General features: G+C 40.9%; 1 protein-coding gene across 7 annotated transcripts in view; it reads left to right on the top strand.

The window, feature by feature from the left end:
• The first annotated feature begins 528 nt into the window (after nt 1-528).
• Nucleotides 529-12,403, top strand: part of MEF2A (myocyte enhancer factor 2A) — a 186,693-nt gene continuing 174,818 nt past the window's right edge. For 2 of the 7 annotated variants that reach the window (XM_075896961.1, XM_075896960.1), the window contains exon 1: nt 540-826. The gene's annotated coding sequence lies outside the window, so the exon portion shown is untranslated. Of the gene's footprint in view, nt 827-12,403 lie in introns of all 7 variants that reach the window. The other 5 variants (XM_075896958.1, XM_075896956.1, XM_075896957.1 and 2 more) reach the window with 5 other exon arrangements.

Here is a 12,403-nt window from a genome sequence, read left to right as displayed (position 1 = left end):
ATGGGGGCGCTGTGAGGGCAGAAGGGCGCACACAGGGGTCAGTGTGATTGGATGGGATTGGGGGGTATGCTGTGGGGGGAGGTGGCGCTTCTAGCGCATGCGCCTCTTGTTGCCTGGTACCAAGTGCGTCACTCGCTTTAAAGTAAAAGTGACAGAGAAGACGTAGGGCCCTTTGTGCACATGCGCTGCCCTATAAGGGCTCTAGCCGCTACCGAGGCCGCCTTCGAGGCAGAGCTGCACAGCGCTCAGCTTTGATTGGCTGGCATTTCCTGTTCTCTGATTGGGTGTTTCTTCCTGTCATTCAGGCGCTCTACGTCAAACAAATCCCCACCCGTTAGCGGCTGTTGGGTTGATTGGCTGGTTACTATTCCCCGACCTCCCCCCGCGCTCTGATTGGACGGCTCGTTCAGTCACTCTGTCTTGCTGCCTATCAGCTTCCGGCTCTGTTCGGATTGGGTCGCGTGTGGCGAATGTAGACCCGGCCGCTCCCTGTACCCAAACAAAATAGTCCCGCGGTGTTAACTGTGTCCAGGGGGCCTATTCCGCCTTCTCTGCTTGGGATAGCTTATAGGTCTTCCTCTGAATCCCATCTCCCTGCCTTCTGAGGGGTCGGCTGGATGGCACTGCGAGCGGGAGGCGGAAGGATACCACACACCGTACTGCGAAACCCAAGTAGAGAGTGACAGAGGAAGTAGTTCCGGCTCCGCCTGGGCCTTGTTTCCCAAAAATAGCGCCCAGCGGGTATCCGTGCGCCGGTGTCAGTGTCTCCCGAGGAGCCTCAGCGGGGAGGAGGCAGCAGCTAGTGGGGCTGAGGGGCGGCGGACGGGTGAGTGAGCTGGGGGGCAGTTAGCCGTTAGCGGCGGTTGGGGGGAAGGGGCACAGGAGGCGGAGCAGGGAGGCAGCGGGGAGGGGGCAGTAGGGGTAAGATGGGGAGACTGAGGCCAGGGACGCGGAGTTACGCAGGTGTCCCCGCGCGGGGAAGGGGCGCCGCGCAGTGCGCGCGCGGAGGGGGGGGGTGCTGTCATGGGCTCGCTACAGGGAGGGGCTCTGGGGGTGGCGGGAGAAGGAGGCTGGTGGGGGGGGGGGGGGCGAAGAGGAGCAGGATCCCTGGGGGTGGCTGGCGAGCGGGAGCCCAAGGGGAGAGCGGGGGGGGGGGTGTCACACGGGTGGGCGAGTTGTTCTCACTCGTGGGCCTCTCGGGAACTTCCTGCCCGGCCGAGAGGATGGAGCAGGCCAGTGCAGCCTGCCCGGGGGCTGGATGTCAGGCTGGGAGGAGGGGCGTGGGGTCCGTGGCAGGCAGCTCTGCGGTCCAGCTGCGTCTGTCCAGGTGAACTTATCCTCGTGGGGGAGGGATAACACCTTTTGACCGGCGTGTTTGTTCCCGGCGGCCAGGGTAGAAGCCCCCCTGGTAAACAGCACCCCATAAAGGTGGGAGTTGGGTTTTGAGTGTATTAGAAACTGGGGAGAAATGAGGATTTTTTTTTTTTGAAGCGGGGGGTTAAAAGAGGAGCTGTTCAGATAGTTCTTCAACACAGCAGGCAAATGGTTTGTCACATTTTTGTTAGGGGGTGGGGTGGTGGTAGTGCCTGAATGTAGTTTTTGTTCACGTGCGAGGTGAGAGTACGTTGTATTAATCCGTCTCGTCCAGAAGTGAAGAAAAGCGGTAGGAAGGCGCTCATACTCTTTCCCAATGAATAACAAGTCCCCTGAGATTTTTTTGGGGGATTAATGTATGAAACTAAACATTCTAGTACATGTTATCTGCTTGTGAGATGTGTGTGCTGCCTCGGGCAAGGTGGTGAGGGAAAGGGAGCTGTTCAGAACATGAAACAGTGAAGTGCTTGGCAAGTGGTTCGCATCAGTTTGGCAAGTGTGCAAACAGAGTGTAAACTGAAATTGTTTTCAGAAGGGGAAAAGTTAGAAAGGAGGCTGTTCTTTTTCCACTGCTAATTGCAAAACCATTGAATCCCACAATCCTTGGCCATCGATCTCACCAAAAATGGTCATATCTTCTCACCTTTTGAGAAAGATATGAGATAGGAAGTAGAGGATGTCAGGAAGTAAGTAGCAGTACCGGAGGAGTAATTCTGAGACAATGGGAGAGAGATAGTATCAGAAACAAAAATCATTTTTGGCATGAAGACAGGTATTATGTGTATTTTGTAGTGCAACAGTTATACTATTGCAAAGAATACCAAAACACAAAATAAGTGATTTGTAACCCGCCTAAACCTTTTAATGGAGTGTTATTGTATATGACAACTTTTAGAATCTAGATATGGTGTTTTGTTATCTAAATGTGCATATTTTTTTCTTTGATGGAGTTTTGACAGATAAGTACCTTTTACAGAAGGTGTCAGAGCAATGATTTTGAAAGCAGTCCATGATACTTCTTTTAAAGAGTGTGATTTTAAAATAGGATATACAAGATTGGATAACTTATTGGCCAGTGACTTTCAAACAAACAAGCAAACAAAATCTTGTTACTTCTGTGTCTTTAATAAATGTGTAGCTTTCCCCAGTTAAAATTCTGTAAGTTTTATTTATTCACTATAACATGTACAGAATTGTGCTGTCTAGAGAATACACTAATTTAGAAATATTATAGTTGCATATTTCTTTTTGTAATGCATGACTTGAGAATTTCTTTAGTAATTAAATAGCAAAATGTCTGGTGTGATAAGTATTTAAATGCTGTATTATGTCAAAATTATTGAATTCTAAGTAGGAAAATTAACAGTATAAGAAAACAAAACATTATATTAACTTTATCCAGTTGAGAAATAAGTGTCTTGTATTTAGTTCAGGGTTACCAGAAAAATCCTTATTTATCAGTCTAAGAAAAAAGCAGCATACTGATCAGAAGGACAGAGGGAAGTAACTTAAGGAAAGAAGTTAAATGAAGACTAAAGTGGGGTAAAAAGATATAATTCTATCAATATTTTCAGAGTGCTGTCACCAACAAAGGAGAAGAATAGTTTAGTATGAGGATTGAGTAGGGTACAGTAAGGCAAAAATAGAGGGAAAACTTAATAGATCATTTCTGCACTGGTAGGGAGATAAAGGAGGTTGTCCAGCTAATCTCTGACTTCTGTTGTTCCATTTCTGACAAGAGTATTAATTAACTATATAATTACAACAAGCATACAAGTCTTTAATATAATAATGTTTTTTCTTATTTCTTTGGATGCTTTAAGTGCACACAGACATTAAATATCTGAGCTCTATAAACACACAATTTCCTATGCCTAAAAGGAAAGGGTTGAAATACATTGAATTCATTATGATTTAGGTGAGACATTTTACTTCCTAAACGTAAGGACATTGAATCACTGGAGCAAATTACCTAGCGAGGTAGTGGAATCTCTCATTGGAGGTTTTAAAGAACAGGTTAGACAAAGAAGTGTCGGAGATGGCCTAATAATCTATCGGGGACTGGACTAGATGACCTATCAAGGTCCCTTCCAGTCCTACATTTTGATGATTCTGTGACATTGATGAAGGCTTTAGGTGAAATATTTTATAGGTTGACCTAGAACTACTAAGGGCTTGGCTATTTGGCAACTAATAGGCAGTTTTAAAGACTATAGTATTGATTATATTATATGTACTATTGTAAGCAACTAATCAACTAGTCGTACCCCCCCCTCCCCAATGCCTCTGTATTAGAGGCAGCAAGGTGCGGGCAGGAGCCGGTGCTACGGGGGGGGGGGGGGGGGGCGCGGCTGGCTATCTTAAAAGCTGATTCCCCCCTCCCCAGCACTGTCTCCGCGGTGGATGGGGAGGCAGAGATGTAGCTGGGAAATGGTGCGAGTGGAGACTCAAGCAATCCCCACTCGTGCCGGGTCCGACTGCTGCACCTCTGCCTTTTAAATGTAGCAAGAGCCCCAAAGGGTGATTGCCCCCCCTTGTTGACGAATCGAGTAGTCATTCGAAAAATCCATCGGCTACTCGATCAGCTGATTAGTTGAAATTTAACATCCCTAATTATAAGTAGACAGTTTGTGGCAGCACAAGGTTGGTTAGAAACCTTATTTGAATGATGGCACAGACTTAGGATACATCTGTGTTTTGAGGTTGGAGGTGTGATAGACAGTTTGTGTAGCTATACCTGTGATAGATCTGTTCAAGCTGGCACTTAAAGATTGCAGAGTGTCTGCAGCAGCATGGGTGATCAATTAGTCAAACAGTTCTAAGTACAGTCCTGCTTGGCCTCTTGGGTATATATTTGGGTGGGTATTCTGTGCTGCTGCCTGTGCCATATTCTGCTATTTTTAGATGTTATCTCAAGCTGAGCTAGCACAGATACATCTACAGGAGCTGGGAATTGTATCTCTCAGCTAAGATGGAGACATAGCCTTAGTTTCTTCACAGAATTTACCTTAAACAAGTTAGTGAAAACCTCAGAGCTTTTACAGGATTTGTTGTACCACAGTATTAGTCATGATTTCCAGGTAGTCCCACAACACACAGGATGATGCCAACAACTTAAATGGAGCTTCTGAACCATGTAAATCAATGTAAACAGTGTTAGGAATCATGCCATTCTGCCTTGCCTTATCTCAGTCATGCATTATAAAACAAATCTGGAGGGGCTAGGGAATGCTGTGACAATTATAAGAATAATTTAAAATAATACTGTTTATGTTGCATAATCATGTTAATTTACAGTAGTCTGGAATCAGTTAATCTTTTTGTCATAGTAGACAGTATAAATATTATGATCTGGTCATAATGATAATGTGTCCTGAGCAGTATTGCTTGTGTGTTTCACCTGGATGCTAAACATGCACCTTCATTAAAATTGGTATGTGTCCTTTTTATCAGGAAAGCAAACTTTTGTTTTTTTAAATATTTTCTTATAGGAACTGTATAACTTAAGATTTGTTGTAAAAAAAAAAAAAACTTTTGCTAGCAGTTCACAATTAATCTATAGTTTTGTTATTTTTTGTTGGAAAAGCACCTATTTAATTTTGGATTCTACAGCCTAGTTTTAGAGTGGTTCCAATATGTTAAAGCTCTTTAAAGAACCTGTTATCAGTTGTGTTTAATAAGTGGTGTGTTCAAGTTTTTCCAGGAAAATTCTTTGAAGAGGGTGCATGATTTTCAGTTTTCCTTCTGTTGTGCAGGGATGGTGCCAGAGGGAGGAAATACAGCTTCTTTGTGTTGACGTCACAGTGAAATTATAGCTGTTCCTGCGGGAAGGAAAAAGCACTTCTTGGTGTGACTTGGGTAGAGTGACACCCTTTTTGCATAGGAACAGATTTAAATACAGTTTTTAATGTGTATATTGCAACAGTGACAAAAGCAAGAATATTCAAAGTTAAGGTAAATACTCTGTACTTAGTGTTTTGTTTGAGGAAGTAGGTATATGTATGAAGTTGGATTAGTATAATTAAAGTTATATTTGAATGATCTTTACAGAACAAATTGTTGGCCTTTTGATCCTATATACTATATTTGTTGTAGTTTTTGCTGAATGAAATCAAGAGATGGACCAAAGTACGTTAGAATCTCCACTCATGTTCAGCAGTGCAAATTTTGATTCATGCTATCTTCTGTTCATATTGGATACGCTCAGTGGTTAGCTCTGTTTTGGTCAAATAATGATACACTTTGTGCACTTTTTCTGAATCTTCCTACCTTTCTGGTTTTATAAAATATGTTAAATGGTACTGAAGGGGCTATTGTAAAAACATGGTATTGGATGATAGGAGATGGATCGTCATCTAGCCTTGTCTTGTCTTGTAATGATGACTGGTGCCAGGTGTTTGAGAGAGTGAACTGGGAAATGTATTGACTAATCCTTCTTCAATACCAATTTCTTCCAGTTTCAGGGGATAGCTGAGTTAGTCTGCTACAGAAAAAAACAAGTGGTCTAGTAGCACTTTATAGACTAACAAAACATGTGGATGGTATCATAAGCATCCAAAACGCATAACTCCAGTCATCTGAAGAAGTGGGCTGTGCCCACGAAAGCTCATGATACCAGCTACGTGTTTTGTTAGTCTATAAAGTGCTACCAGACCAATTTCTATCGGTGAGAGATTTAGGGACATGCAGAGGATGAGTTGGTATCCTCCAGGAGCTGATTCTCTTTTGAACTCTGTTATAGTTTGCCCTTTACAACTTCCCCTGGCAATGAGTTCCACACATTGATTGTTTGAATAACCCAGCCTTTGTTTATTCTCAGACTGTTGCCTGTTAATTTCATTGGGTGACCCTTGGTTCTTTTGTTATGTGAAGGAATAAAAAATATTTCCTTTTTCACTTTCTCCACAATGTTTGTGATTTTTATAGACTTCTGTCATACCCCTCTTTAGTTGGGTCTCTTGTAAACTGTACAGTCCCAGTCTTCTTAATTCTTCCTCAGATGGAAGTTGTTCTACACCCTTAAGCATTTTTGTTGTCTTTTCCTGTACTTTTTCCAATTTTAATGCACTTTTTTTTTTTTTTTTTTTAAATGAGGCAACCAAAGCTGCATGCAGTATTCAAGGCGCGGTGATACCAGGGGTTTATATAGTGACATTTTGATGTTTTCAGTCTTATTATCTAGTCCTTTCTTAATAGTACCTAACATTGTAGGCTTTTCTGACTGATGCTGCACATTGAGTGGATGTTTTCAAAGAACTATCCACAGTGACTCCCAAATCTTTCTTCACTGGTAACAGCTCATTTAGAGACCATCATATTGTTATGTAAGGTGGGATTATGTTTTCTAGTGCAGATTATTTTGCATTTATCAATATTTAGTTTCATCCATCATTTTGTTGCCCTGTCACCCAATTTTGTAATATTCTCTTTGTAATGCTTCATTTTTTGGGGGGGAGGGAGGGGCTTAACTATCCTGAGTGATATTATATTCTCTGTCAACTTCACCATCTCACTATTAAGCTCCCCCCCCCCCCAGATGATTTGTGATTAACACCCAGTTCAGATCCTTGGGAGACCCTGTAATTTACCTGTTTCCACTGTGAAAAATGACCATTTTATTCTGTTCTTTGTTTCATCTTTTTACTGACTTATGCAAGAAACTTCCCTTTTTTCCCATGACTGCTTACTTTGCTAAAGTAAGGAACCTTGTCAGAGAATTTCTGAAAGTCTAGGAGGTCTACTCTATCCATGGATTCATGGAAATGAAGTTAGTCTTACTGGCCTGTAATTAGAAAAATCACCTGAGGAATCTTTTAAAGCAATGAGCATCAGATTAGCGATCTACTAGTCATTTAGTACAGAGTAGGGATGTTAAATTTAGATTAAGTGAGTAGTTGTCAATTTTCCTTTGACTATTTGATTAGTCTTTAAGGGTGTCGCCACCTTTGAACTGTAGCAAGAGCCCTACCAGCCTCTTACTACAGTTCAAAAGGGGAACCTCTGCAGAGAGTGAGAGGGACAGGCCCCAGCCTTCCTGCGTCACCTGAGCCTTTGAAATGTACAAGAGTCCCAGGGGTGCTCTTGTACATTACAAAAGCAGAATTGCAGCAAAAGCGGTGTGAGCAGAGATTTACAAGCTGGCTCCCCCCAGTACCAGCTCCTGCTTCTCCTCCTCCCCCAGTTGCCTCTGTCTGATAGAGGCAGTAAGTGCGGGGAAGCAACTAGTTGCATCACTAGTCCACCAACCGATAAGCGACTAGTCAACCATTCAATAAGCTTACATCCCTAGTACAGAGGTTGGCTAATTGCTAGATCTTTAGTTTCATATACGAGTCCCTTCAGAACTCTTGGATGAATCCCATCTGGTCCTGGTGATTTATTACTGTTTACTTTAATGTCTAATCTCTTCTGTTGACATCTCAATTTGGGGTAGCTCTTCAGAGTTTTTTGTCCTGTAAAAAGAATGGCTCAGATGTGGGACTCCCCTTCAGATCCTCAGCAATGTGGACCAATGCAAATAATTCAGTTAGCTTCTCTACAATGCCCTTGTCCTCTGGCCTCCCTAAACGTTTGTCAGGCTTCCTGCTTCTGAATATTTTTTGTTTGTTTGGTGTGGGTATTTTGCTATTTGTTCTTGTGGTTTTTGGTAGCAGCTCTTCATATTTTCTTTTTGTCTGCCTAATTATACCTTTATATTTGAATAGGCTAGCTAAAATGCTGTTGAAGTATACAGAACAATTAAACTGAAATTTTGCTTAAAATATTTCTCATATTTACACAGAATGTATTAAACCTCCAAAGGTGTCAGTTCCTTCTGTGATGTATCTGAAACATCTACTCATACTTGAGACGTTATTCCCTTATGGTTTTTTAAAAGTGGTTTTTTGGGGGGGGAGGGTGTTTTCTGGAACTTGCTTGATTGTTACAATACACTCTCTCTCCTCCTTCTCCCCCCCTCCCCTTAGTTAATTCTCTAATCTCTGACCTGCATTACAAATGTTGTTTGGAGGAAAAAAACCAAAGTGCATTTTGAGTGCTGTTCAAATATAATTGTATCTGATACTATATTTTCTTAATTCGTGGGATACTGTAACAGTTCAAAACAAACTGTCAGTATGTAGTAAAGCAAAGTATGGATAACTCCTATATTTTGAGTGTGAACTGGCTGATACCTTTGCAGTGGTTTTTGAGAAAAATAATTGCCTATCTTAAATTTTTTCTATTGAGCTGGAGACCCTGTCTCTTCTTCTTTTAACATTCATTCTTTAATGTTATTTCTTACGTGAGTTGAATGGAAGATATTTCTTAGATCCTAAGGAACTTCTGAATAACACATCGATGTGTTTTGTGTTCGAGTACAAGTCTCTAAAAATATGTATTTTGATCATGTCTACTTGTTAAATGTTGTTAATATAGTAGAAAAACGTATATACTGTAAAGCAGTATTTTTTTCATTTTCAGTTCAAATTTAAAGGCATATGAAATATTGACAGAGAAATGTGATTCTTCAAAACGTAGCACTTATGGGAAAGTGTAATATTTGTTTTGGACAATTGAACTGTTTGCATTACTGATTTTTTTTATTTGAAGTTGCATTAGGAATTTGGACAGAAGAGGCTGATTTGTTGTACTTATTCCAGGGTACGTACAGCTAGCATACCATCTAGCATGTTTGCCAAAATGTTATTAATGTACTCCTGTTCATATGGTTCTGATTTACAGTGAAACTGACCAGAGTCTTATTAATTTCAATATTCTCTTTGGTAAAGATATGAACAGCTTCACTGCTGTTGTCCTCTTCACTTTGCAAATGAACCACAGCAAACTGGTGTTCTATGTGTTTTATGTCTCCAAAGTTATCTCTGCTTTTATATGGACTAGAAATGCTAAATTACAGCTATATTCTGTGGAAAGTGATACCATTATTTTCCAGTAAATGCCACTGATGAGATTGGAAAATGCCTCTCTCTGCACAATGGAAAATCCCCATTGACTGTAAGTGATTTTATCTGTGTAGCGGGACCTAGAATATGTGTGGTTTTTTTTTTCTTTTGAAGTTGCATGCTAAATTCTGAATTTTTTTTTTTTTACAACACTACCTTTCTCTGTTCTCCCGCGGAAAGCCTCGCCTAGTAGATGGTCAGTTTTTGAACTTCTATTTCACTGAAATATTTAAAAGTGTTTGAACTGAGAAATATCAAACTTCAGCTGTTTTAACAAATTGAAAGGAAAATGATTAGAAAATTACATTATTCTTGTTAACCTGTTAAGAGAACAATCAAGTAGAGGTTGGAACTCTCTGGTCCAGGACTCTTGGGACCTGACTGGTACTGAACGAGGGTATGTGTCAGACCCCAGGGGAGGTCCCCTGTTACTGGCTCTCCAGCCCACCTCCCCTCTCTGTGGCCAGCCCTAGCCATACCTCCTCTGTTGGCCTACCGTGGTGTTGCTGCCCTGGCAGCTTAGATTGCTGCGTCCCCAGCCCCACTACTGGGTCTGCTGCGTCCCCAGTCTTGTCTCTGCTACTGGGGCTGCCATGGCTGCTGTGTCCTTGGCCCTGCTACTGCGGCTGCCGTGACTCTGGCTGTCTTGCGAGGCTCCAGCTCCAGTCCATCACTACTGAGCTCTGAGCCAGCAGCCCTCTTAACATGAGTTTCCAGTCAGGAATCCCTGGTCCAGGAACATCTGTGGTCCTGTTAGACCACAGATGTTGTAGGATGAGGGAATCCCGGTTTTGGGAGGTCCAACCTGTAGTAGACCTACATAGATGCTTAGAGGGGAAGGAGAATGGGTGAAATTGCTAATTATTTGTGGGGTGTGTCTTATGGGTGAAATCAGCTGTCACTGGATGTCGGAGAGGGGTATGGATGTAGTAGCCAACTATTTTGGAATCTTGGCTTATTGGAATCTAAAGCTTCTTGATGGTATGCAAGGCATATGATAACATGGTTTCAGAGAATAGGTTGTGAAATTATTTTTAATCTTCAGAGGTTGGTTTTCATTCTAACTAGTATATATGAAAACGATTGATTCAAATAGCAGCAGGGAAACTGCAAATGGAGGATTAGTATGTAATGCTGACCAAATTTTAGTGTTAATTTAACTCACTATGCCAGAAGTTGATATAAGTGTTGGGAAATGGTTTAATTACTTGCAGCTAAGTAATGATAATGTAATTCTTGTACATTAAAATATAAATAGTGTCAAAAGTTAAATAGTGATAGAAAGCATTTGTGCTCAGCTCAGATGTATAAAAATCGAAGTATTTTTGGATTCTTCAAGATCAGATGTTTTATCAACTGAAACTATTGTATTGAAAGTATAGAACGTTGAGTGTGATCCTGCAAATGGGAAATCATTGAAGCACTTTGCCATGGATATACCTCCTCAACACCTAACGTTTCAGTCTGTTACTACATGTTGCAAATGAATGAAAAGATGGAAGATTAAAAGATAAACCAAAAGAATTACCTTGAACTCAAATCCATTTTCATTGGTCGAAAGTGCAAATGGCCCAATGATTGCCTTAAGCATATAGCACCTACTTAATGCAATTGAGTATATATGTATGTAAAAACTGTGTGGAAAGTGATTGAAGATGCTGGGTTTAGTTTTCAAAAGCAATTAAGTGATTTAGGCTCCTAAGTGATGATCCTTCATTTGAGAATGGGATTTGTGCTTTTGAAATTTATCTCCTATCTAGAAGTGTAGACCGCAATATATGAAATTTGCTAAGGCAATGAAGTAGAGCTCACTCTGCAAGTTAATTCTTCCAAAGCTGCCATCAGCCTCAAACTGACTGATAAACGCTCCAGCTTCCAGGTGATACTGGATGGAACTTGTAGGGCTTGTCTACACAGCAGGCAAAGTGCTTGAGAGTGGCATGAGCTGTAAAGTGCTCCATGTTGAACTCCAACTGCCCCATATAGATCCTGCTGGGATTCTTTAAAAAGCATTTAATTTGTATTAACGTTGTGCTGTATCTTAGGTTGGCCATTTGGCAGTTGCACCTAAAATATAGAAAAAAAACAGAATGTTGAAGTCTGCACTGAAGACAAAATTGCTTTCAACTGGTATACATGTAGTTTAGCCAGGGACCACTACAGAGAGACATTATATTTACAGGAGCCATTTAAGAAGATACGAAAGGAACTCTGCACGTTACAAGTAATGGACCATTGTTGGATACCAGGAAAAAAAAATTGGTTTGATATAATTAACCATACATATACACTATTGAAAAGTGGTTTGGAGAATATCACTGCCCTTTTATATTGTAAAAATAGCTAATGTCTTCATATTGGAGTGTTCTTCCTTTAATTAGTTAATGTGAGTAATTCCAAATGTAAATATCAAAGGCTGAGTGTATAGGAGGAACAAAAATTTCAAATGTGATTGGCTGAATATAATTTTGAACTTTGCTTCTCCTATAGCATTTAAAATCGAGGAGTCAGATTTCTATTCTTAAATTGTGTGAAGAAAGGTGTCAGTTATTTTATCAAAATGATGAAAAGTCATGAAACAAAATCACAGAGATAGGATGACTGGATTCAGAATCATATTCTAGCCAGTTAAGTATTGATTTAGCTTGTTTTTGGTGTGTGTGTGTGTGTGTTAGGTGTAAACATCATAACAGGGAAATGTTGGCATGAACAAAATGTTGTGCATGGACAGCTTTTTGTTCTCTTCAACATGTCTTTTTGTGAGAATGTCTTCAAAATGAATTAAATAGGAGGTATGTTAAATTATCTAAACTTCCCCAAACCTCCCCCAAGGAGAAAATTTGTTAGCAATATTTGAGTTTTGTGAGGTGGTGGGTGTTTTTTTTTTTCAGGATTGAGGGTCAGCCTGACTAGTATTGGATCAGTTACTCTCTCTAGTTGAATTGGGTTATCTAGGGATCAGATTGGTTGGGTCAATTATCAGACCCTGTTGGAAAGAGGTCAGATGACTTTCATGAAATGTTGGTAGTATTGATGTGGGGTGCTGCATCTTCTGTGATTCCCCCTTAAGGGAAAGGATAGGAGAG

The sequence above is a fragment of the Pelodiscus sinensis genome, chromosome 14 (assembly GCF_049634645.1).
Source record: "Pelodiscus sinensis isolate JC-2024 chromosome 14, ASM4963464v1, whole genome shotgun sequence".
Classification (NCBI taxonomy): domain Eukaryota; kingdom Metazoa; phylum Chordata; order Testudines; family Trionychidae; genus Pelodiscus; species Pelodiscus sinensis.
This window is presented reverse-complemented; position numbering and strand designations above follow the sequence as displayed.